This window comes from Grammomys surdaster, unplaced genomic scaffold (assembly GCF_004785775.1).
Source record: "Grammomys surdaster isolate TR1022 unplaced genomic scaffold, NIH_TR_1.0 168, whole genome shotgun sequence".
In the NCBI taxonomy this organism is placed as follows: domain Eukaryota; kingdom Metazoa; phylum Chordata; class Mammalia; order Rodentia; family Muridae; genus Grammomys; species Grammomys surdaster.
Window position 1 is genome coordinate 2,052,486 of NW_021604616.1, and position 9,932 is coordinate 2,062,417.

The following is a 9,932-nucleotide window of genomic DNA, read 5'->3' on the forward strand; positions in this document are numbered from 1 at the left end:
ACATACATACAGAGAGAGAGAGAGAGAGAGAGAGAGAGAGAGAGAGAGAGAGAGAGAGAAATATTAGCAATAAAATTTAAAAGGAAAGTTAACTTCATTCTCTTTTATTTCTGTCAAATAAGAATTAGCAAACTCAGCCGGGCAGTGGTGGCGCACGCCTTTAATCCCAGCACTTGGGAGGCAGAGGCAGGCGGATTTCTGAGTTCAAGAGTTCAAGGCTAGCCTGGTCTACAGAGTGAGTTCCAGGACAGCCAGGGCTACACAGAGAAACCCTGTCTCGAAGAAAAAAAAAAAAAAAAGATTTAGCAAACTCAGCCAGGCAGTGGTGGCACATTCTAAGTTTGAGACCAGCCTGGTCCACAGAGTGAGTTCCAGGACAGCCAGGGTTACACAGAGAAAACTGTCTGGGAGGGGGAGGGAGAAGGATCAGCAAACTCTTTACTACTCAAGACAGAGGAAGGAGGCAGGAAAGCAAGCCAGTGGAAAAGGAGAAGGGAAGACTAAAGGGTTGAACCTGTGTGTAGGTAACAAGAAGCACTACTTCGATATTCTACCCCAGCATTGGCTTCCTTCATCAGAGAATAGCCTTGATCCTAAAGAAAGGTCCTGGATTATACATTGGGAGTAAACCAGTACCCTCCAGGATGACCAAAAAGAATTTATTAGACAACACTTCTATATCCCCATAGAAATGTTTTCAAAAATTCCTAAATCTATGCTACATCCCTAAGACATGGTATCTGGCAGAAGAAGGCCTTCTTTGATTTAATCCATAGGAGTTACTTAAATGTTAATTATATGTTAATTAAATACCCCCCCCATTGTCATAAATTTTAGCTACAAAATTGTAGCTCAGACTGCAAAGGCATTTAAAGCTCCTGTCTCTTCCCTACCATTGTCTATCTATATAAGGTATTAATTCACTACTGCTTTGTTCTGATTTTTCCCACTTTTTCAATTCAGAAGAAAATAAATAAATAGTTTTCAGTAGAAAAAACGGGAGCTGAAACACCAGTTAAGAATACAGTAATGGTTGGGTGATAAAGGCACACACCTTTAATCCCAGCATGTCTGAGGCAGAGGTGGGTGGATCTCTGAGTCTGAGGCCCGAGAAGGTCTACAGAGAAAGTTTTAGGACAGCCAGGGCTACACAGAGAAACCCTGCCTTACCCATCTCATCCCCCAAAATCTAGTAACATGAGGCTAGGAGAAAGCAAAGTCAATAAAGAGACGGCCAGCAAAGCATAAAGACCTGAGTTCAGATCCCCAGCACTTCCATAAAAGCCTGGAACACTCCTATCAGTAACCTGAGCACTTGGGGGGTGAGAGTGCCAACATAGTCCTGCAGCTCATTGGCCAGCCAATCTAGCCAATCAGTGAGCCAGGTTCCTTGAGGGGGTGGCAGCTTGTACTGCAGAAAAGCTTGTAACTGTAACAACTCAAGCTGGTCTCTGGCCTCCCCGTGCACCCACAAAGGCCACACAAGCACTCTCCGTTTTGCCTAGTGCTTCATTCACCTTTTCAAGCACACTTGCTGTCTACTTGTTCAAATATTCAAAGCAGTTCCCACAAACTAAGGTTTTGTTGTTGTTTTCCCTGTTACTAATCCTGTCACACACTCTAATTTCTGGCTGCACTGGAAATCAAGTGTCCAGCATTTCTAGTATACAAAGCCATGTGTAGCAACAAGTAACTCTTACTTCGAGGCAATGGTGAAAAACTGTCTGGTGGCCTTCAGAACTGCTGTGTACCCCCAAGACTTCCTATAAGGATCTAGCATTGATTTTATAAGAGGAAAAGGGAGGGAAAATCAAAGCACTCTCATAAAGTCTTCACATTCATAATGTACAATTCAAACTCAACATCCATCACTCCACACCAGTGTATTAAAATAAAATTAACCAGTTCCACATGAGGTAAAATTAATTTTAATCACTCACATCATTCCCATATTCTAAACTCACACAACAAAAATTCTCACTGTAAATAAGACTGTTACCTAAGCACTAGGAACACTGAGGCAGGAAAATACAAATTCAACACTAGCCTGAGCTACCTGGTTGGGCCCTGTCTCTTTCACTGTGTGACAATTACAAGGATGATATAACACAATCTTAATTCCTCCGGTTTTTATTTTTAAAATTCAAGATTCTTTACAGAATACACACTGGGAAATATGTAACTCATGTGTATATATAAAGTGTTGTAAATCATAAATTATACAAAGTATACTGAAATAACGGTTTTATTCAGTGAATCAAAATTACATTGTTACAATGAGAAGATACTGTCTATTTTGAATATATATGTAAGTTTACATGTAAATTATTGAATAACTTGTTAGTCCGAAATTATATGTATCAGAGATACATACAAAATGATCAGTTCATATAAAAAGCAAATTTAAAAAGGTTTTTTATTTCAGTTTTTGCAAAGTTTTAAGCACACATTTCATTTTGATTTCTCCTTAACATTCCGAATTAAGTTATCTGCTATGACTCGTTAGGGAGGAAAGAAAACCGGGGAAAGGTGCAGATGATGGTAAACAGAAGACAAATTTTCTTATCTAAGGAGTGTCAATCTCAAATCTCAGAATAAAAGGCTTTGGTTTTTTTAGTGTAAGAAAAAAAGGGTAGAAATCACAGGGCCTGAAAGCTCGGACGTCATTGTTCTCTGACTTACAAAACTTCGATTTCGGACCAGCATCCTTTCTCACATCTGGCTGCTAACTCAGGTCATCTAATCACTTCCACGTCTAAACGGACTACGTAGCTACAAGTAAAGGCCAAACTTTGGTGTCTGCCTGTCGAACTTAAGATGCGTTTAACCACTAGAGGTCCCCCCTTGGCCAGTTTTGCAGGCTCGCTATTTTGCTGCACTTGAAACTTTCCGGAGAAAGGCTCTCTACTCGAGCCAGTGTTTTCCTAAAAAACTTGCGCAAAAATCCACGCGACCGAGGTAGCCAGTATAGAGCTTCCCGGGTCCCTCACACCAATAACGACACCATAACCAACCATCTACGAAAATTGAAATGAAAATTCAACGCACTCATCCCAGGCGACGCTCCTCCCCCCCTCAACACACACACTCAAACCGGTTTCTTATTTCTCCTCTCAGTTTCCCTTAACTTAGAACAATTTTTTAACATCTATTTTTGTTCTGGGCACTTTGGATGATCTTAAATGCATGTTTTTGGCGGTAGCCCCGAAGTGGCAAAGGAGCGGGCCAAGGGATGCAGGAGGCGGGGGGGCCGGGGGAAGGGCCCTGCAAACAGCACCCGAGGAAGTTGCATAAGGAAAGAGACTCCGTTTTTTGGATCCCCCCCTAAAAAAACAACCCCCCTCCAAAAAAATCAGCAGGGGGAAGGGGAGGAAAAGAAAGCTGGGCGGTGGCTGCAGGAGGACAGAGAAGGAAAACCAAAGCGACTTTTACCTTCGTGTCCCCGTGGAAGGGTGGGGCAAGAGCCCTGACCCACGCGACCCGGCAGTGCGGCTGGATCTCCCACCCCTGTTGTGTCGGAGCGCGGACGGACAGACAGACACCTTGGCCAGGCGCGAGCCGGGCGCGGAGAAAGCCGCCCCACTGGTCAACTTTCTCTCACGGTGCCGTGGTGGGCCATGATCGGATGAGATCGGATCGTGGGGTTCGGGTCCTAGAAACCCCCACACACATGCACTTTTTTGTCTTTTGGATATTTTTCCTTTTAGCTTTTTCTATTTTTTCTTTTTCTGCTTTCCCGAGGAGGCGATTAAAGTTTTCCCTCCGCCAGCGCGACCCTAGCCCCGCCGCTCTCAAGTTTGCCTCCTCCTCCGGCCGGCGGCTGGCTGGCGGGGCGCGCGGCGGATGCCTCCGCTCCTGCGCTTCCCGATCCCCACCCCCGCCGGCCTCTACTTCCCCCGCCCCGCCGCCGCGGCGCGAGGCCGGCCCCGCCGGGCCCAGGACGCGAGCGTGGACCAGACAGTAGCCCATGAGCGCAGATCGGCGCACGCACGCGTGGCGAGGCGGACCCGGACCGCCGGCCTCGGCCACCCCGGGCAGCGGTAAACAAGTTGCAGGCTCCGCGGCCCCCGCCGCAGCCCGCCTCGCCTCGCTCGCACGCCCGCGCCCGCACCGGCGGCGCTGCGCGGAAAAGATCGCCGCGACGGCGCGGGTGCCCGGGCCGGCCCCGCGCCCTCCTTCCCGCGGGGACAGCAGTGTCGAGCCCGCGCCGCCGCGTTCCCTAAAAGCACTTTCCTGTCTCCAGCAGGGAAAAGAAAAAAATATCCAGCGGAGGCTTTATTTCTTTCTTCTTTTTTTTTTTTTTCCGTGCAACTTTCCCAAAATGGCGGAAATTGGAGGCGATCTCTAGGAAATTCTCCCACAGTCGGCGGCGGCGAGCGGGGGAGGTGGCGAGCGGGGAGAGCACACACGCAAACTCTCGGCCGCCGGCCCCGCCGCGGCTCGGGTGTGCGTGCGTGTGCGGGTGCGTGTGCGCGGTGCGAGTCGCGGAGGGAGGCCTCTCGGCGCGCGCTCACACACCGACACACACTCACCGACACACACACTCACCGACACACACACACACTCACCGACACACACACACACGGCCGCGCCAGCCAGACGCGCCTCTGCCACATTCAACCAGTCCCTTCTCCGCAGCCGAGCCGGTTAGCAAAGTGGCCCGGCCTCTTTTCCCACTGCCTCGGTCTCCCGTACTTGGACTTCTCGCGCTCGCCCGCCCGCTCGCTCACCCGGTGCGCGCCCGGCACAAAGGCCACACGGGCGGAGGGGGCCGCAGGGGCGGCGCGCCGGGGCTCGCGTCCTCCCGCCGCCGCACCGATCGTGCCCGCGGTCCCCTCCCGTAGCCGCCCCCTCCCCCCTTAGGCTCAGGCCGACCGCGCTCGGCGCCCCCGGGGAGGCTGCGGCTCCGCCGCGTTTCCCCCCCAGCGCCGCCCCGGACACGCAGCCCCGCGGTGCCGCGCTTCCCCTCCACCGCCGCCGCCACCCCGCGCCCGGTGTCAAAAAAGCGACCAAAGTGACAAGCTCGGAGGGGGGGGCGCGGGGGAGGGGGCCCACACGCATCCCGCCGCCTGCGCGCCGGCGACGGCCGGACGCGGCCGCCTCGGCCCGCTCCCTTCCGCACGGCCCCCCACACCCTTCCCCGTGTGCGCGCAAAGGAGGAAAATATACAAGTCTCTCCTCCCCCCATTTTTTTCCTTTCTCTTTTCTCGCTCTTTTGTTCCTCTTTCGCACTCGCACTCACTACTTCAGAGTGAGATGCCCACAGACTCCCCCTCCAGCCGCTTCCGAGTCACTTGCCCACTTTTTTCCCCGGGATTAAGTTTTCTCCTCTTTCCCAGAGGCGCAGAGGAGTGGGGGAAAAACCCCTTCTCTCCTTCCCCTCCCCTGATCTCTTTCCCAAGACGAGGGTGCGCTTCCTTCCCTCTCTGGGTCTCAGAACTTTCATCCTCACCCTGAAAAAAATCAATGAATGGCTCTGGCGCAGGCCGATCTGCGGATTAATTAGAGATTAGATCCGATCGAGCGCTCCTTACCCCCAAATTTTCTCTCTTTTTTTTCTCCGTCTCACGAGTAGTCCTGACAAATGGTCCAGGGCTGCGGGCGCAGTGCGCATGTGCGCGTAGAGTCAGGGCTGGGGAGAGGGGAAACTGCGCTGGTGCCGGTGCCGCCGCCGCCGCCGCCGCTGCCGGGGAGGCTCGCACTGCCTTCCCTCTGACTGCTGCTGCGCCTTCGCCGCTGGAAAGCCGCGATTGAGCGGCTCGGCCGAGGCGGCCGCCCGCACACAACTGCTTCAGGTGCATCTCTCCGCGATCCTTGTCGCTGCTCCGAGCTGCTTCTTCAAAGAACGGCCCGAACAAATGTGAAAGACCGAGAAGGTTATAGATTTCTTTGTCTGCTTTTGCACTTTACTTTTTTTCTACGGCAATTTGCAGAGCAGCGAATCCACCATGTGCTGCTTAAACGTGTGCATTCAGCCATTAAAGAGTGGGCCCTGGTCTCACACACCATTGCTATCAAGGGGCTAGATCCATGCCACAGGTCAAGAATAAAATAGGAAATAAAGTTCTACGCTTGTACGGAGTTTCATTTGCCCTTTTCGGGACTGGAAGAATGCATAATAAAGTCTGAAACTTGCGCGTTCTTTCCGCATCCTAAATGAGATTTGTATTGACAGCTTCAGCGGGTTAGGCCTCTGTTGTAAGGGATGCTGGGAGTTCTACCCAACTTAGAAATCCCTGGTAGAGTGCCTAGGCAATAAGAGGGGATCGCCCGCTTAATGTACTCAGTCAAGATGGCTGAGCTGCCTAAATAGCAAACCCTGCCTTTGTCAGCTCATCAAATCTGGATCAAGCCATTATTGTATTTTGATATTGGCAGTTTTCTGCTTACAGAACTGCAAGCTGACTTTGGGGGAGTTTATGGTTCCCCTTCTCTACAAGATTCAGGGGTGGGGGCAGACAAAATAATTCAAAGTAATTAAACTTGTGATAAATATGTTAATGCCAACAGGAGAGATTGAGAAAGGAAATAAGCAGTAAAGCGAGTCCTGCAATTCTCAGAAAGGGAAAGCGTTGGGGAAGTAGAGGAAGGGTCCACTCGCTCCCAGCCTGTACTGTTTGTTTTGCTTCTAATAAAGGGTACAGGGGCCTTTCTCTGCCATTGTTGCCTGAGGCCTAGTATTTAAATATATACCACAGATGGAAATTCCATATTAAAAAGCCTTCCTCCAATATGTAAGATTATTCTTGATTAAATTTTTTTCACTTAAGGAATGTTCCTTGGACTATTTTCAGAAAATAGACTCTTAAATTCTTTCTTCAGGTCCGTGAAATTGCCACGGAGAAGCAGACCATCTATTGCTTCCGTTACTGTAGAGGCCAGCTCTCAAACCCCAAATCGAGGCACACAGCTTGGCATGTGCTTCAGAACACCGGTGCTAACTCACACTGCAGAGTTTAAACGAGCTCATAAAATAAGCTTCGTGCGTTGGGCAGCAAGCAGTTTAGGGGTGCACGGCAGAGAAAGTCCAGTTAGTGAGAGCTATTGATAAGCTCAGACCACCTGAGGACTGATTTCACTCATTACGTTCAACCTGCTTCAAGGTTGTGCCAGGATAAATTCATTAGCAGACAGGAAATCAGCTTCCAGCCTTTTCTTCCCAACTCTTGAATAACAAAATGTGTTATGTCCAAAGACAGGCTACAAGAGAAAGAAAGAGAGGCCACGAGTTTTGTCTCAACCTAAGATCCTGCCCTAAGAAAATCAAAATTAATTTCAAATTCTTCTTTCTAAAACCCATCTTGCAGTCATTCACTAGATCATTATAGGTGATATTTCTATTGTGTGTTTGTGTTTTCATAGACACTAATTCAGTAGTCCGTTTCTTTAAAAATTATGTTTTTTGAGTTGTTTCCATTTGGTTTTTGGTATAGGATCTTATACTGCAACCCAGGTTAGCCTGAGATTGACAACAGGCCTAACACCTCAGCTTCCTAAGTGCTGGATAGTATTTGCTACCATGCCCACCCACCACCTCCTGCAAAGTACTTGAAATGATACAAAAGTAACATTATGTACAACTATGTTAAGAAGTAAATACCATGGTAGGGAGAATAATTGAGGGGTCCTGGTAGCAATAATGACGTTCATCCATGTCTGCTAGCACATTATCCTAGAAAAGTCTATGAAGGACAACCAATCAAAGAAGGCCTATTAAAGCCAACAGTTGGGCTGGAGAGATGGCTCAGTCTTTCAGAGCATTGACTGCTCCAGAGGTCCTGAGTTCAATTCCCAGCAACCACATGGTGGCTCACAACCATCTGTAATGGGGTCTGATGCATTGTCTGAAGATATTGACAGTGTACTCACATACATAAAATAGATAAATTTTAAAAAAAAGTTTCTATGACTTGCATAGAAACTGCCCTGGGTGAAGGTTGGCTATCAGAAATAGCAGTGGTTTGAGGTTTGATACAAGCAGAGACATTGTATCTCTGCTTCGGGACTCTCTATAAAAGCTTCACCTCAAGGTGTTGCTAAAATGTGGCCCAAGATGGAGATACTAAAGATCCTGAAGTCCTGTAAGAATAAGGACTTTTAAATCTGCTCCCCTCACCAAAAGGTAAAATAAAATAAAAGTAATTTAACTTTTTTCCATAAATGCCACCATCACAGACAGAAATGCTACTAGACTCTAGATATCAAGATTCTTCATATAAATTGGTACTGTCATCAGTACATTGAATTCCTTGTTCCTCAGAGGAATAACATGCTAATAGAAACCTCTCTACCTGCCTTCAACCTTCTACCTACCATTAGCTGGCGAATGCTTTATGATTCTGGCCAGCGTGACTTAATATCCTCTCTCTCTACCTTGTGTCTTCTACTCTGCCTCATCCCACAACATGTAAATACCCAACACATTCTTCCAATAGGCCTATGGATCCCTGACATTCCAAACAAGGGGATTATGTCAGTTCCTTATTTTTCTTCATATTTTTATATCAAATGTACCAACTCTTCAAATATACACTCCTAGGCATTTGAAGTCAAAGTAACATTCACATGGAAGACATTTTAAACAGACTGCAGCTCTCATTCTTCAAAGACGTTTTGAGGCTACTCAAGAGCTTCCAAGTGAAGGTCCTTCAAAGCATCTGAGTTTGCATACTGTAATTGCCTCTCTCCATGAACTTCCGAGTTAGAACTGTTTACTCCCGTTCCCTAACACAAAGCATGTCCTGCCTTTTAGGACACAGGCCTGTGGTAAATGACCTCCTCCATGAACCAGTCCCCCTCTCCCCCAAGTTTAAAGATGCCCAAGAATGAAGTCCAATAAGTGTGTGTTCTCTCCTGCTTGTGCCACAGCCACCAGAAAACCCTGAGCAGGCCTATTCACACTTTGGGGCTTCCCTTCTCTCCTTAGTTTGACAATGAGAACAGACTGTTTCTGAGTTCTGTAAGGCATATCCCGCTGCCCCTCCCTATATAACAGGAACACATCATATTTCGTACAAAGGAGATAGAACCCAGAAAGTGATTTAAATCAGGAGTGAGGAATCACCCACCTTCCAGGTACCAGAATAGTGTCAATCCTTCCCTGGGCTTAAGTCTTCACTAATGAGATAACGTCATGGATTCCATTTCCCCACGGCCGGCTAGATTGGATCGGTTTTACAACCACAAACTGCTTTTCCTAATCCAAGGCCTCATGTTGAAATATGTGTAATTGGCCACCAGTCTTGAGGTAAAGTGAGTATTTCTAGAAAAAGTGTTTAAGTGAACAAAATTTTTTTTAAAAAAAAAAAGTCTTATTTTGGGGTCTGGAGAAATGGCTCAGTGGTTAAGAGCACCTACTGCTCTTCCAGAGGTCCTGAGTTCAATTCCTGGCAACCACGTGGTGGCTCACAACCATCTGTACTGCCATCCGATTTTCTCTTCTGGTGTGTCTGAAGATAGTACACTCATATAAAAAAATAAATAATCCTTAAAAAAAAAGTCTTACTTTTAAATATGTATTGAATGATTCCGTGGTTTTGTTTTGTTTCTTGTGTATGCGATGGATCTTTGTTGTTTTGTTTTTTTTGTTGTTGTTTTTGATTGTTTGTTTTCGTTTTGCCTACTTAATTGTGTACTCCATATTACCCAAAGGATGTAAATGTCAGTTTCACTTCAAGTCTATCTACTGATACTTATAAGAGTTTGATATTTCTCTCAGAATTCTAAATTAAGACTTCTTGAACTTTTCCCACTTGCAAACCAGTTTTGCTCCAAAAAATTCTTTTACAAAACCTTGTGTCTCTGAGTATATAAGATAGATATACAAGCCAGGCAGTGGTGGCACACACCTTTAATCCCAGCACTTGGGAGGCAGATGCAGGCAGCTTTCTGAGTTCGAGGCCAGCCTGGTCTACAGAGTGAGTTCCAGGACA

General features: G+C 47.4%; 1 protein-coding gene across 1 annotated transcript in view; it reads right to left on the reverse strand.

Annotated features, from left to right (window-relative positions):
- Positions 1-5,621, reverse strand: part of L3mbtl3 (L3MBTL histone methyl-lysine binding protein 3) — a 41,963-nt gene extending 36,342 nt beyond the window's left edge. The window contains exon 1 of the mRNA XM_028766466.1: positions 5,535-5,621. The gene's annotated coding sequence lies outside the window, so the exon portion shown is untranslated. The remainder of the gene's footprint in view (positions 1-5,534) is intronic.
- Between the last annotated feature and the right edge of the window lie 4,311 nt (positions 5,622-9,932).